At 26.8% G+C, this 18076-nt stretch overlaps 1 long non-coding RNA gene across 1 annotated transcript; it reads left to right on the top strand.

Annotated features, from left to right (window-relative positions):
* Positions 1 to 275: 275 nt before the first annotated feature.
* On the top strand, positions 276 to 12752 carry LOC135930704 (uncharacterized). The gene is made up of 3 exons (XR_010572864.1): positions 276 to 482; positions 983 to 1022; positions 12623 to 12752. It is a non-coding gene; the product is annotated as an uncharacterized LOC135930704 (long non-coding RNA).
* The last annotated feature ends 5324 nt before the right edge of the window (positions 12753 to 18076 follow it).

The following is an 18076-nucleotide window of genomic DNA, read 5'->3' as shown; positions in this document are numbered from 1 at the left end:
TTTAAAATAATGGAGTTTTTAAAAAATTCGCTAAAAATGGGGGGAAATGTCAAGATCCCCAATTTTATTTAAATATCAATAAAGAACCTATTACAATAAAATGTATCTAATGAAAGATACTGTTAGAAATATATCTGATGAGATACAGATACAACATTTATATAATTAGATATTTAACAACTAATAGTCAATATCTATTAGGTCACTATATACATATTACTATATCCATTGGGTTCATAAAATTATAATTATATTTTTTTATTTAATAGATAAAATTATCTCAAAATTTTTCCCAAGATTCGCGATTTTGACATGGCAAAAAAACCCTCCACAGTGACAACAAACACACGGATAATACAAATCATCCTGATCTCCTAAATTTTGCTGATTCAGGAGCAAACTACGATGCCGAGTCACCTCTCGGTAAGAAAGTAATGCTACCCAAGTCATCCGATATTAAGTTGGAGGAAGCAACTCGAAAGGTTTTAGAAAGAAATACTAATTTATGTAGTTTAAAATAAATGTGGGATTTTGGCAAATAGTATAATAATATTTCCTTTATTTTTTAAAAAGAAAGCTGAGCTTCCCCTGAGATTGTAAAGCCTATTTCTCAAAAAATAAAATTAGGGTCGAACATGGAATTTTGAAAATAAATTATCGGATTGGTTAGACAAATTTTTTTGTTAGATAAGTTCAGACCTGAAAAAATAGCGGTGTCAATTACTAAAAAAAATTAAAAACATGTTCTGGTTCCAAACTTTTAAAATTTTAAAATAAAAATAAACCTGACATAAGATTTTGAACAAGATAACACATAAAAGGTTGGTCCTTTAACATTGAAACCTATTCGGATTCGTGTTTTATCTTGAGACGTGGTTACCACCCTTAATGTGTGTCTCCACGTGACATTTTAATAGACGGTTCAATGTAACATTAGTATTTTAGAATGAAATATTATTCATTATATTTTTTTTTATTGTAGGACATACCTGGATCTTCCAAGAACACTTCCGAAAAAAAGGGTTAATTCTATACTTTAATATTCAGTTTGCATCGTTTCGTCTTTCCTTCCTCTCTATTTTTTAAATCGGAGTCGTCGAACCTATGTTTTAACTGATTAATATGTCTTCTCCATACCCCTAATTTAGTTTCAGCTAAAAACGTCATTGGTCCTGTTCTTTTAACGATGATACCTGGTATCCAATTATCTTTTTTTAAATCTTTTGCATATATTTTCTCATTTATATTAAAAATACCTGGTAACTGGGGTATGTGTGGATGAGGATAAATTGGTTTTATTAATTGACAAGTTTTATTTATTTAATATAAATATTATAATAATACTAGTAGATAGCCCTTCAAAAATGACGGAGGATAAGAATTTTCTTTGTTCTTTTACGACAAATGTTACCTTTTATTTAAATATCCAATTTTTATTCTTTTTGCCCCCTTCCCCCTTCAAGCCAATTCCAACCCATTAAGACTAAGAGTGATATTTTGTGAGTCAAAATATATTTAAATTAGCTTGTACTTGAGACCCATATTAATTATTTGTTAAAATATTACTGATTACCTATGGCTAAAATTATATATTAAAATCTTTCCAAGCGTGCAAGACCTTAATAATTTTGAAAAATATTTCCCAAGCCCACCCCAAAATATACCTGATAATGGAATAACCAGAAATTTTCCTATCTTATGAGATGTGATTCAGAAATTTATATTTATTTAGATAAGGGGTTATCTAAAACATTTAAAAAAAAATAAAACTAATAAATTTAGTAAAATATAAGCTATAGACTTGGATGCTGAATTATAAAAAATTCAATTCTTTAATGCGTAATTTAATTGGCAGGAAAACAATAATTTGATCGATCTGTGGGTGTTAGGTAGTGTTAACCATCACCCAATATTATATTGATCATAACTATAATATAATATAATCTTATAACCATTAAATAATGTATAAATTTTTATAAAAAATATTAAGGCCCGGCCCGGGTTCAACAATCTTAGGCCCGGCCCGTATATATTAAAAAAAAACAATAGAATTTTTAAAAAAATACTCATCCAATCAAAATCATAACATATAAATTAGTTACTGATTATAGTCAAATATATTTTTGTTATTAAATCATTTAATAATCTATTTCTTTTTTAATTATTGGAAATTCGTCCTACTGAAATTGGGAGTGATTCTTAATTAGATTTACCTAATATTAACACAATTTGAACAATTTAAGTTATGTTAAATTATAAATATATAAATTATTTAGCGCCATCTATCATATTAATATTTATTTTAAATAGCATTATATTTATAAGGGAAAATGTAAATGTTTTAGGTTATAAATTATAAATATAAATGAATAAAAATTTAATATTTTGAAAGTTTTTTATTGTGCACATAAATTAAAATAACTAAATATATACTTTATAAACATATTTTATAAAAATAATGGAAAATTTTAGAGAAACCCTCATCTAAATAAATATAAATTTCTGAATCACATCTCATAAGATAGGAAAATTTCTGGTTCATCCATTGTCAGGTATATTTTGGGGTGGGCTTGGGAAATATTTTTCAAAATTATTAAGGTCTTGGACGCTTGGAAATATTTTAATATATAATTTTAGCCATAGGTAATCAGTAATATTTTAACAAAGAATTTTAATATGGGTCTCAAGTATAAGCTAATTTAAATATATTTTGACTCACAAAATATCACTCTTAGTCTTAATGGGTTGGAATTAACTTAAATTTTTATATTAATATATTTTCTTTAAATTTAGTTCGTATTAAGATTATTTCTAATATCTAAACGTGCAGAAAACCTATTTAAAAAATTTTTTTTTGTTAGGGAAATAAAAAATTCCAATATATAAACATTGATAAATCATGATAGTTCAAAAAAATATAAAATAGATTTGGCTTAATTAAGGAAGTTTTACCGTATTAATCAGTCCAATGTTACATTATATAATATATATACAATAGATTAAAAACAAATTTTGTTTGTGAAAAACATTGGCTTTATGATAAAAAAATTAAAAAATTATATTTAAAAGGAGGCAATTATGGCAATTTAATAAATTTACAAACAACTTTCTGTTCTTTTCCAGTTATCGCGATTAATTGATACAACAGTGGGAGTTCATTTGATGATTTATCGATTCTCTGTTGAATTCCCCCAAAGATAATAAATTTAATATATAAAAAAAGTAATAATTTGGTTTTTTAAAAAAAATATCAATTTCATATATAATCTTGTAAAAAAAATAATAATATCAATATATTATATATAACTTTGACCCCAAAAATGTCGTCCCATTAAATCGAAACTAACATATAAATATTTTTGGCAAAAATATATCTCGTATTTAATAAATGGCATGTTTTTTCTAATATAATAAATATTTATAAATTCATTAAATTCCAAATGGCAAAAAAAAATACATTATACATTTGTTTAGATTTGAATTCCCAATTCATATTTCTTATATTTAAGTTTCTTCTGCTGATTCCTAATAGTCAGGCCTGTGTAAGCAGCAGCGAAGGGGGGGGGAGTAGAGGGTCTACCTTCCCAAGCCAAATATTTAAATGCTGGCTAAAATATTTTTCCAGTGATTTCAAACCTCTTGTCGCATATATATTCCAATTTTATTTATAACATATGAGACTGAGGAGTAGTACCACTAGGAAGGGGCGTACGCCTTTTTTATACCCCCAGAAAACTGGTAATGTCTTTTGGAACCTCCTGAGATTGTAAAGGCTAGTGGGTGCCACTGCTGCAGAAATAAATAGGACTACTAATTTATTCTATGTAATTAATATGGATCAAATTTCTAACCTTTTTATAATTAGCCATCCAAATCATTTGAAAAAGAAAATCTTTTTGCGCTGCAAAAGCTAAAGTAATATAATATTTCAAAAAAAAAAATTGATATCGATTTGATTGAGATTATGAGAATAGTTGCTGAAAGCATAATATTGAAAAACTTAAGAGAATGAGGGTACAAATATAGGTGTCAAATTTTCATAAATTGTAATGTGTTGAAGTCCAAAGCGGAGCTCTGTGAATATAATATTATGTCTAAATTGACTTGTAGCAGGATAGAGTCAGTCGAAAAATACTATAAAATAAAATGCCTTTATTCTCCTTCTCGGATACTTTTATAAACTCAATTGAAGGAAAGGTGTTCTTGATGTAATCAGTCAGTTCTTATACATATCTGTAAATATTATTACTAAGGGATTCTCCCTAATTCTATTTCAAATCTTGGTATAGATAAAAAAAACATTAAATATGTGGCAGATTTTTTATTGTGAGAATGTCGAAATATCCCAACGATGCGTTGCTAGCTGAATGCAAAGGTAAAATTATGATTGACAATGTTCCCAAAAGGGTGCTATGAATGCTTCTCAAAAAAAAACGGATAACTCAACATTAAAGCCAGAAAAATATCGCCTAAACGTCGAGATTTCGCCAATAGATGTTCAATCCTATGTGCCATCTTTGAGAAAAATCTTTAGGCCTGCATAATATATTTTTCTGGATAAAATATTGAGTTAGCCGTTTTTAAAAAAATCGGCTCAAATTGATCCGTTCAACATATACTACAACCAATTAAAAAACATTTTCCTTTGATTGAATCCATGTAATTTATAAAAAATTATTTTTTATTATGACATTATTTAATTTATCTTTAGCCTTCCAATATACAAAAAAGAACTTCACCAAAATTTTATATTAGCTATTTTTATATAATAATACCAGTGTTTAACTTATTTTATTTTTTTCCCCCTCGATTAATTTTAATTTCAATAGAATGAGGATTAATTAAAATAGAAATTATTTTTTTTGCTGATGTTACACTTTATATTTTGACTAGACTTAGCCTCATCCTAGGGAATTTATAATTAATGAGACATTATATAAAACATCTAACCCTAATCAGTGTAAAAAAAATACTCTTGGTCTCTACAGACCTACTCCTGACCTTCAAAATGTTGCAGACCGATATTCAAGGACAAAACACCCTTCTCTCATCATAGAATTATCGATTCCTATGAGCAAAAGATTAAATTCGCCATTTTGCAAACGAAGCCAAGGAATCTTTATATATATATACGTCAAAAAAATTCAAATATAAACATATGGATATAATTATGTTCCCTTTTGGGAATTATCGCAAATTGTTTCTGTCTATCTCGTATTGCGATTATTTTTAAAAATAATTTTTTCTATTTTTTCAGATTATACGAATATTTGGAATTTATAAATGGAAAATATGATCTAATTGTCGTAATTATATGTATATTTTAGCTTTCGTTTTAATAAATGCCAATCAAAGCTAACGGATTTTTATCCAGTAGCTATTTATATTTTTAAACAAAGATATGTCAAACATATTTTAAAATATTTTTGATTCAATTTTTTTTTATTGGACTTTTGATAAAAATTTTTATTATCAACGACATGTTTAAATTTTTTATAACTTTGGAACAATTACTTTTTATCTTACATTTTTATAGTGTTGAAAATTATTACGTCAATAAAATATATATTTTTGCCAATTTCAATCTCATTTTTAGTAGTATTTTATTTTGAGTTAGTCAATTAGTTATTTCACTTTCCTTTTTCTTAGAACAGCTACTTATTTTAACCCATTTACTGCAAAATAATTTAAAAAACTTTAAAAATAATGATTGTGACAATTGTCACTTTTCTATGGTACATCTACACTGAAATTTTATTTAAACATGTTAGTAATACTTACTTTATCCCAATTACTTCAAAAAAATTCAGAAAACTTTAAAGATTATGATTATAACAATTGTCACTTTTCTATGGTACATCTTCATAAAATTTTAATTTAACATGTTTACAATCTATATTTTTACCCATTTGTGTCAAAAAAAATCAAAAAATTTTTAAAATAACGATTATGACAATTGTCACTTATCTAGGGTACATCTTCATTGAAGTTAAATTTAAACATGTTAACAATATTTATTATTATCCATTTGCGTCAAAAAAATTTAAAATACTTTAAAAATAACGATTATGATAATTGTCACTTTCTATGGTACATCTACACTGAAATTTTATTTAAACATGTTAGCAATACTTATTTTATCCCAATTACTTCAAAAAAATTCAAAATAGTTTAAAGATAAAGATTATGACAATTGTCACTTTTCTATGGTACATCTTCATTGAATTTATAATTTAACATCTTTACATTATAAATAATATTTTTAATCTTTTGTCAAAAAATTTCAAGAATCTTAAAAAATAACGAATAAGACAATTGTCACATTAAAATAAAAAATGAAAATCAAAGGAGCGGTTATGGAGCGGCACTCCATTAGTTGGAGCAGGAGCGCTCCTTTTAATATGTAGTAGCGGGAGCGGGAGCGGGGGCGGGAGCGGGAGCGGGAGCTCGCTACTTTTAAAAAGGAGCTTAACACCTCTGTGAATTTTATACTTTTTTTTAAATTATTTATTTTTTAAGTATATTAAAAGAGGTGGTTTTTCTAAATAATTTTTTTCAAAAATATTTATATTTAACTTTTTTATATTTGATCTGGTACACCAAACAAAATCATATTTTTTTATCAAAACGTTTTATTTATATTAAATGATATATCAAAATATTTATAATCTTTTATTAGCTTATAAAAGTAATAAATTTTCTAAATTAGAATCTAACAAACACCCACGACTCTCCCCTAAGACCTCTTTTGCAATAATATATAGGCGCCCCACAGGAGCTCTAGAGGGAAGCGGGGTATTGTATTTTATAAAAATATTTTTTTAAATTCAGGGAATTGTTCAAAAATAGTAATTTTGCTATCATTATTTAAAAAATATCTATCCAATATATTATCTTCATGGTGATCAATTTCATGGAATCCAAAGAAATCTTCCAAATCTGCAAGGTTCCCGTGAACTAGTAGTAGCTATTTTTCCGTCGGGTATTTGTTTTCTTAAAAAATTAATTAATCTGCCTTTTAGTTCCATATTTTGTGGATTTTTTATCCATTCTCAATTCAATTTGAATGCAGGATGGACAATCGCTGCAATGATATTATCACCATTATAAATATTTGGAAATCTGCAATAAGGTTATAAAAATAGATATAATTTATTTTTTATTATAAACCTTTATACCGCTTATAAGAGACTTTACAAGTGGTTGGCAAAACTCTAAATCTGTTAATTCGTTTAATTTTGAAAATAAACAAATATAGTAGTTATCATTTTGTATTTAAAAGATAGATTTTTTACTTTTAGATGTTTTTTTAAATTGAAGCTGCTGATTTTAGAGAAAGATATCCTATTGTTGTTAATACACAATAGGCATTTCGCCTTTGAGTTGACTTTATCATCTGTATCAACATATATAAGCTTGAAATATTTTTTATATAGTGGAAATGGAAATTCGGTTTCTTCTTTTATGATCTCTAAATCCATAATATCTAAAACTATTTTTTATTATATATCTATAAAATAAATATTAATATGACTTACAAGATTTTTCAAAAAAATTTCAATATAAAAAGGAAAAACTGATGTTTAATGTTTAAAATAATTAGATGAAAAACCAATATAAAACTCGGCTCAACATTTAACCCTTTAGGTTCCCTCATAAAATTAATATGTTGCAACACGATATTTAGTAATTTTTTTATTGATTCTAGTATAATATAATATAAAACACACGAAAAAAGTTTTTTAATTCAAAATGGCGGCTCTCCCTGGTGGTTTTAAATTCATATCATTGACACCTTATGGAAACTTTCGAAACAGTTTCTATTTTTATTTAGACATAGTGGTACGTTGCATGATTTGCACGACCACCTTGTTCTTCTGGGATTTAACTTTGTACTACAGAAGGTACACCTTCGTGAGGTTCCTGCCTGAGGTTGATGAGCTGAGTTTTTTAGTCTAATTTCTGGAAGGATATAAGGTTTATTATTTTTTCTTTGCATTGATATATAATTATTATCATTATGAATATTATCATCCCTATTAACATTTTTACAGTATGCCAATTCGCTAGCAATTATTTGTCTTCGGAATTCTTTCGATGAGAGTTTATTATCTGTAAGAATATTGTATATTATGAATGAATTGATAATCGCCGCATCTATCAGCCAAAAGAATATTGGTAGCCACCATTTTCGCCACTTTCGCGAAATTTCATATAAAGACTTTAAATGGTCGAAATGGTCAACAGACCCCATATATTTATTATACATCTTTATCATTATTGGACATTTTACGTCAAATACTTCCCCTTTTTTATTTTTTCTCTTCACAGTATCCACTGATCTCGGATCAATATAATTGGACATTATAAATACGTCACGATTATCTCGCCATTTAATTATACTTATATTATTTTTGTCACTTCTCCAGTCAAACTCACCTCTTTTTAATTTTGTTTCCATATTCTTTATGGGCAAGTATCTCCTATTTTTGTTTAGTGTTCCGGTAGCATATATACCTTTCTTTTTTAAATCGATCAATTTCAATTTGATAAGGCGTATCCGATTCATAATCATCACTATCAATTTGGTAACGTGTATCCGATTCATAATCATCTTCGGAATCAGTGGATGAGTTGTCTAACGAAGAACCTTCAGATGGAATGTCCAGATAATCATCCATATATATAACAAGCTAAAATTATTGCGAAATGAGTTGGCAAAATTTATCAATTATTTTAAAAAATAAATATTAAAAATATTGTTGTTAAGTGGCAGTGGTTAGTTTAATATACACATTAAAAAGATCAAAATAATATATAAATATTATTTATTTGAGCAAAAATAAATATTAGAAAGATAGATAAAATAGTGAGGAATATATATATTTAAAAATATTTGATAAATATACTTACTTATAATTAAAATTGGAATTTTAAGAAAAATCACCGTAAAAAACGTATTTTGAAATAAAGGTGCGAAAAAAAAATTAAAAAATAACTCCTCCACAAACATATGAAAAAGAATATCTTTTAATATATATTCGTGGTGGTTTCATTTTATATGATCAACTCCTTTAGAAGATATAAAGGTTAAAAGGTGGTTTTATATTTGCACTACCGCGACCGAAAGGGTTAATAATGAATAAATTAAATTTAAATAAAATATAATTTTATTTTCATTAGATTTTATTTTAATTAACAAATATTATTAATATTTAAAAAAAAATATAATTTATATATTAAATTTAAAGGAGCGGTGGAGCGGCGCTCTTCCGCTACAGCCCTAAAAGGAGCTACTCCCGCTCGCCCTCGTCATTTTTAAAAAGGAGGGGCGCTCCAGCTGTTTTTGCGATAATTACTTCGCGCAAACATATTCGCTATAAAAAATTCGCTGTAAAGAGTTCGCCTAAATAGTTTCGCTAAAATGTATTCGCTTGAATGACTTTGCGCTTAAGGTTTCGCTGAGATAAAGTCGCGATAATGGCTTCGCGAAATTGTCTTCGCTATAAATGTTTCGCGGAAAAAAATTCGCGGAATTGGTTTCGCGATATTACCTTCGCTATAAAATCTTTTCGCGATAAACGACATTCGCTATAAAAGTTTCGCGAAAAAGTGTTTCGCGATAAAAGTTTCGCTGAATTGACCTGATACGCTTTGCCGCTAATTCGTGATAACTCTGAATGCAAGGTAACTCCTCATTCAGTGTTAGCCCGAATTCGTGGTTGAGAATACAAAAATAAAGTGTATTTGATAACTCGCGCTTAACCCTTAACCTTGAATTCATAATGGGGCGATTGCGATCACGATTTAAAGCTGATCGCTATTTAACAGCTGATCGCGATTTAACAGCTCATCGCGATTTAACAACTCATCAATTTTCAAAATCTGTTTATGAGATCGATTTTTTATTTATTAATATTAATTTTATCTTTAATTCAATTCATAAAATAATGATCTTAGTAAAGAAAAATTGATCTCATAAACAGATTTTAAAAAAAAATTGTCAGCTGTTAAATCGCTAACGTAAATCGCTCCACTATGAATTCAAGGTAACTCAATGTTTTATTCAGGATAAAATATCATGCAAGCCTAAAGATTTTGATCATGGAGGAGACAAAGGTTTGGACATCTATTGACCAAATTTCGAGGCTTGGACAATATTTTCCTGACTAAAATATTGTAGCCGTTTTTAAAAATCGGCTCAAATCGAGACGTTTTGCAACACTAGTAATTATAATAAATTAATTTAGAGGATGGGGGGGGGGGGTAGTAAGTAAGCCATTTCACAAAGGCGCCAGAAAAACTTTTTACCCCGCCAAATAAATTTTATAAACCAAATTTTTTTCTGCAATTTAGAAATTTAGGACCCTGACATCCCTGTATATGATTGTAAATAATAATGGTATTAATAAATAATAATTAAATATAAACAAAATAATTAATAATAAAATGTAGCAATAATTATAAAATTTAAAATACAATTTTAACTATATATATTTGAACGAAAAAAATGATAATAAGTAATTTTATTAATCGTCAATTTAAAATTTTTAGTATTTTTTTTTAAAAAATAAATTTTATAAATATTTTTAAATATCTTTCAAAATATATATAAATTATTTTCTTTCAGATTTTAATTAAAATTCCATAATTTATTAAACAAAAAAAATAATTTTTTTTTAAATAAAGAATATAGTATTTTTATTGAATTTCTTTCTATATTTCAGCCAATAGTCACATTAACTAACGGCAATTTTTCCCATTCCACATATATTTTTTTTTAAAAACTTTATCGCGGAAAATTTCTAATATAAAAAACGAAAAGCACGAATACTTATTTCTTAAACAAAAACTGCAACTAGAAATTTTTAAACATAATTATACTTGTTTTTTAGGAACATATTCATTATTAAATTAAGCTCTTATTAGAGCCTCCGTTACTTATAATATATATTGATATATATTTATTTTTAATTAGTAATTTTATATAATTAGATTTATTATTATTTGTAAATTGATTTCTACTAATATTATAATAATAACATCTCATCTCTTATAATAAAATAATTTTGGTTATTAATGGATCAAATTTATTCTCTAGATATTAATTAAATAAATTAATATTTTGATAAAATTTATTTATAGTTAGTTTTACATTTATATAATCCTAAAATAATGTTACAGCATGACTTAGATAAATCAATATATTTATTTCTTTAATTTTATCAGGCAATAATGTATAAATATATCAATGACATATAATAATACCTAGACTGACGATGCATTCATAAAATGCACTTGAAAGCGTCTTTGAATGCAAATCAGCTGAAACCGCCCATTTGGTAACCCATATAGTAATTATTCTCATGTTAAAAAACTACTATTAAATTGATAACTTGCTTCATCTCGATGATCATGCAATTCTTTAATAAAGTCTGAGTCAGATATAGGTATAAATTGGCCTCTCGTTTAAAATTTTTAATATTGATATGGGTAACAAAAATGGCATCCCCAGCTATTCATGAACGATGAAATTGAAATAATACATCTTAGGTTTCGTTGGTAGTGTTGTTAAATGGCTCGTTTTGAGCCGATTTTTAAAAACGGCTAACTTAATATTTTTTGCCGGAAAAATATTGTCTGAGCCTCGAGATTTCGTGAATTGATATCTAGACTCTTGTGTCATCTATGAACAAAATCTTCAGGCTTGCGTAATATTAATCTGGATACAATATTGAGTTTCGTTTTTAAATATCGGCTCAAATTGAGCCGTTTAACAACACTATTCGTTAGTTGGATTTAAAAAAAAATATATAAGTTTAGTAAAAACGGGGAAAAAAACATTATCGATCTATATAATATAACAACTGTTATAGCGTGCAACGGGTCGTGCACGGGGGGGGGGGGTGCGGGCCTCAGAGAATTCAAATAAGCGTTTGCGCCAAAATTATCCCAATTTTTAAAAAAAATATTTTTTTAAAGGTGTACTGGGTAGAAAAATTTAAACCCACCACCTCCTCCTCTTGAAGCAAAACTCTAGAATAAGTCAATGACATATATAAATAACCTAGACTGACGATGCATTCATTAAAAGTGTACATCAATGAAAAAAGCTGGGGACTATACTTTGGTTACGCATATCATAAAATTTTAAACGAGAAGCCAATTTATTCCTATGTCTGATGCCAATTTTTTTTAAAGAATTTCCCGATCATTGAGATAATAAGGAAGCAAGTTATCAATTTAATAGTAGTTTTTAACAAGAGAATTATTATTATATGGGTTACCACAATGGCGGATCCAGTTGATTTGCATTCAACGACGCTTTCAAATGCAATATTATGGATGCATCGTCAGTCTAGTTATTATTACTTGTCATTAGTGATATGTAAATATTCCTGCATCAGGCGATATTACTGATTTTTTTTGAAATTTACATAAGAAGATATTTTAAAAAAAATTTTGATATTTGCATCAGGTGATATTATAAAATTTTTATAGGAAATTAAATGTAGTAAACAAAAATAACTTAACAATATAATTTTACTTAATTTTTTTTATAAATATTTAATTTTTTTTTATAAATATAAATGTTATATTATCATAATAAATTACAAATTAGATGCTGACCGAAGAATTCAGTAAACTGGACAATGATCGGGATGGATTAGTTAATTTCGGGTACGAAGAATTTATAAATGTGGAAATTTAGCATTTTGTAAAACGGAAGGAAATGCCATCTTCATAGCCGCCACCCTATACCCAAATATATATATATATATTTATATTATAAAAAATAGCAAGCATACCAAATATTAAAAAAATTATTTACTTATAATGTATAAGAAATTTTATTTTCTTCTTATCTTCTTTCTTTCCTTTGAAAGTATTATTTATTCAATTTTTTAAAATATATTTTTTTGTATTTATGCCTTCTTATCGAAAATGCAGGAATAAATATGATAGACACCATTATTTTCTATATAAATTGTGATATATTATTAAGGTAAACATGATTACGAGCCCTGTCATTTAATATTGAAGTTTATTATTTTTGTATATTATTTTATATTCTATTATGCAATAATCAAACGATAAATAATAAATCGACTTTAAAAAGCCTGTCTATTCATAAATAATATATGTAAACATGTCCTAACCTCCTTTTGAATATAATATACCCTTTTATCACTTCATAATTCCCTCCTTAAAAAAAAATTAGTATCTAAAAATCTACCTATTAATAAATTTAAAGCATTATCAAGTAAGTAATCGGAACTACCAGGTCAGAAGCCTGGCCTCGTAAGTTAATATGGTTTTCCAACCAGATTTGCGTATCTCAGATTGGGAGCCCTGACCCAAATTCAGTCTGACTTCCGAATTCTTATCAAGAATCAATATAGTTCCTTTTTGTAATCATGATTTTGTTAATAAGTTTAATAATGGTTATCAGCAAATAGCTAAACGAAAATATTTTTAGAAAAATACCAGCAAAGATTTGCTAAATTAAGTGCTGATTAGAGATTTGCAATTCAACCGTATGGGCTGAGGAAGGTCTGAAAATATTTTAATGGGCCGAGTAAAATTTGGATTTTAAAATTTATTTGATGAATTCTGATAGTTCTATAGAAACTAATAATCCATAGAGTATAATGTTTTTAATTAAATCACTTCCCAAGATTAAATAGTAGTTTATTTTGGTGTTCAACATATTTTGGTTTAGGCCTTGTATTTCGAAAAAAATATAAAAAAACTAGGTTGGGGGAACCTTGGTGAAAATTGAAACCGGGGTGGGCCGGATAAAACACCAGGCCTGAGAATTTGGCCATTTTTAAACCTCTAGTAGCTGATCCTATAATATTCACTAAAGATCTGTAAAGCCAGGTCTGCTTCAACCAGTTAAATATTTTGCACAAGCCTGGCCCTAATTTTTTTTACCAGGCCCAAAACATTTTAATTTTTTTAAAAAATGGCCCCGACCCTTTACAGTTTTTTGAAAAAGTCTTCTCCATGGGTTTAAGATTTTTTGCACTCATTTTCTGGTATTTACATTTTTAATAGCTAATCTTTTCTCAACTTTAATTAAGGCTCCCTCTCCTTAATGGGTATATTTATAAAAGAAACTCTTTATAAATTATGTTTGTACCTGTATTGTGCATTCGTGATTATATCATAATGAATTGTTTACTTTTTGAGGAATTTGCTATATTATTTATTAGTATTTTAAATAGACAGCTCTTAAAATACTTAGAAATAAGCATATTTTAATTTTTTGAAAGATTGGCATAAATAATATTCTTTATGTGAGTGTCTTGATCTCTGGAATAAAGAAAGTTATTTTGGGTAAATTTTTAAAATATTAGTAATTTATGAACTTTGTAAACGGCCCATTTTGTTGGATTTTAAAATCATACCAAATATCGAAGCTTGAAACTATTTTGCCGAAAATCTTAATCGAACCATTTAACATCACTACTTGTAAATTAATGCAAACTATTTCTAACCAAATAAAAACGAAATATTTACCTTACTTGGCCTCTAAAAACGTCAGCATCTTAGGAAATTTCCCAATGGGTTTAATGGCCAGTTCTTTCCAATGATGTAATTATTAGTCATTCCCTGACTAATATAATTTTGCTTAAAAATTAAGATCCATCTTATTTATTAAAAATTAAAAAATAATATTTTTGATGATTTGTGCATCATCATTAATATAAAATTAAAATATAAACAATATAAAAAGACGAATTCTAAAAGTATATAAAAAAGAGAAAATTAGAAAATAAAGAAATTTTCCTTCCTTTTTTTCTTAAATAAAATGTTGAGTAAATGATGTAAAGTAGAAGAAATCGAATATCTTTCAACTCGATTAAGATTATAAGGCCCTTTGTGAATTTTCATAGCTTCTCTGATTATACTCTATTTATAACAAAATTGTTAAGATTCTTATTTTGAAAGTTAATGATAGGAAATTAATGATGTATTAGGCGTAACTAGATAGAAAATGTTTATTGTAATGCATAAGGATGTTCATAAATTCTCTTTTTAGTTTTCCCAGTTTGCCAAATAAACACACATGTAGCGTATAAGTATAAGATAAAATCTAGATTTATTGAGGTAAGTTTTATTTAGATTGGAATTGAGGAAAATTGTTTAATTTTATATGATGGCTGAATACGGTTCTTATATTGTTTTTACACCATTACTGCCGATATAGCCCGTTATCTCTTTAATATATGGCAAAAAATAAATTTATTATTGTCTTCAAATTTCGAATTTTATTTATCTAGAATTTTGGTTTCAATTTACAATTGATTTTGTTGAATATATTTTATTTATACCGTCATAAAACCAATGACATATACATGTCATTCCATAAAACAACATTAATAGTAAAATATAATTTTAGACAGATTATAAATATATTTTCTCAGAATCTACGTTGATTCCATAAATTAGAAGCTGCATCACCCTGAAAACCTACTAACAGTGTTTTAATTTTTTTAACTTTTACATAGTTGTAGTGCGATTATAATGACTATGTATCTATCATAAACCTGACATCTTTTCGAACCACAAGGCAACACATGATTGCGGTTTATGTTTTTACCAAAGAGTCCTGATGTTTGTTGGTCAGATATATTAGGGGACTTCTTAGAAACAGTGTTCCACCAAATTTAATATGTTGAGCAATTATATTCCAAGGTTGCATTCACGAAAGTCAAAAATTATAATATTCCTCTATACAAATTTGGGTTAGCAGTACAAAATTATATCACCAATGTAGTAGATGGGATCAAATTAATTATAAAAGAGAATGCTCTTAATACCATAAACATTAATATTTATGGTTACCGTGCTTATGATAATTCAAGACTCCTATTAGACACATTCACATTTGATATAGGTCATATCAGCAATGATAGATTGAAAGAGCAAAACGATTTTGATTATGAGCTTTATGACATAGTCAATTCCTTGGAACAACATTTTCGCGATATTATTCTTTTGATTTTGACTTGCAAATCTCGAATATCAAATGCTATTGCCATACAATTAAAGGCAGATATTGGACCTTCTACAAGTAAAGGTTATGTCCAAGAAGAAGTCTGTAAAATTAATCTAACAGATGTCAAAAGTTTTTCTATAACTACTTTGATTCAGAATTTTACCAAAAAGATTCTTCAAAAAAATATTGAATTCCCATGGGTATCTGCAGATAATGATATTGATATAACACATTGTAAAAAAAGGCTTCTCGATGACACTTCATTGACAAAAGTTTTGATATTTTAGAGGATTATATTGATTTATTAAAAGATGAAGAAATCTTGTTTACGTCTACTCCAAGAAAATTTAGGCAAACCACAGATACACAAAGTGTAATACTATGTCAATGCAATGATACCATATTGATACCAATTAAAGAATTGGACACACCTTTTATTAATTTGCATATTTATATAACCAAGTATTTATACTTAGAATTTGAAAAATAATAATATTATATTTTTAAGAAATTTAATGTGTTTCCATAATTTTAAGATGAAATTTTTATTAAACCTGATCTCAAACACCATTTACATTTTAAATCATTGAAACTACACAAAATATAATATTATAATAAATATATTGATTACTATGTTTATTTTTTCTTTGAATTTTGTCTATTTTATCTATTTTTAAAATAAATGATAAAAATCTAAGATTTTAAATTGAAATTATGACATGAATAAAATGATAAAAATAAAATTTTAAAAAGAAATTATGACATAAATAAAATGATAAAAATAAATATTTTTAAATGAGTTTTAATATTTAGTTAATATTTTTTTCTTTTTAAAAAAGAATTTTTCTTCTGAGCTTTATAGAATGTATCAAGATTAAGGTGTAACTGTAACCAGTACAAAGTAGGGTTATATCAATATCAACAATTGATGTTGATATTGATATTTTGACCAAAAAAATATTGGATCAGTTTATATTGTGATATATCAATGCAATATAAGTCATTATTCTTAAGATTTATGCCTACCCCCTCCACCCTCTAGATAGGGAACAAACAGAGGTATATTGCCTAAAGATTTGGTGGGGGAAAGGACTAAAATTTTTATCTATTATCAAAAAAGGATATATATATAAAATTATTACAAATGTGAATAAATTCTTTATATATTTTAAAAACAATGTAACTTAATACCACCAATATCTTTACAAATTAAGAAAATATATAAATGGATTAATAAATTTTTCCATAATCCTTCATATCTTCCTTTTCTTTGGATTGTATTTTTTTGAAAAAGATTTCATCCTATTATTTTATATATGGATTCTTAATTCCACTCTGATATTGAAGATTCATTAATACTCATGAACATTAAAGTTGACATATTAAAAACTTCATAAAAACAAATTAGGGATATTTTTTTTTAAAAAAAATTTTGTTGGAATGCCATGGTTTCTAAAAATTTAGATTGTTAGATTCCAAATAATTTATTGTATGATAATTTGTTGGGTAATGATTAAATAAGGTCTCGGTTAACATAAGGCAATTTACTAAAGAATATTGTATAATTATTATTATCCTAATCTGGCTAACCATTTAAACTAACCTTAATCGCATCAGAAAAACAATTGGTCCCCGAGGGGATGGAACCAGGGTTGTGTGGCACCAGTCATTGTATTAATTTTTTGTTTAATGTTTTTCCCCTCCCAAACGATCTATTTAAAAAATTCTAATTCAATGTGCCTAAATATCAATCGATGGTTAAAAAAAATGTTGCCCAGATGCTAATATTTTCCATATAATCTTCCATTTTTTTTAAATTATAAAAATCATGTATTGTGGCATAATGGAAGTATTCAGAATCCAACCTCGTAACCAGGTGGGGGGGGGGAAATCCTACCTAATAGCCCCCCCCCCTTCTTTTAGCAAAATTCTGGATGGGCGTGTGCCAATCGATTTGTTAAATTTCAAATTTTGAGGTGAACTAAATAATCTTAATAAAACCAAATAGATTATTTTAAATTCAATTTGATAATTTATATATGTCAGATAGGGGGATCCATGGCGATT

Source organism: Gordionus sp. m RMFG-2023, unplaced genomic scaffold (genome assembly GCF_954871325.1).
Source record: "Gordionus sp. m RMFG-2023 unplaced genomic scaffold, tfGorSpeb1-WG-v2 contig_328, whole genome shotgun sequence".
Classification (NCBI taxonomy): Eukaryota; Metazoa; Nematomorpha; class Gordioida; order Chordodea; family Parachordodidae; genus Gordionus; species Gordionus sp. m RMFG-2023.
The sequence above is the reverse complement of the archived record's forward strand: the minus strand, read 5'-3'. Positions and strand labels throughout refer to the sequence as shown.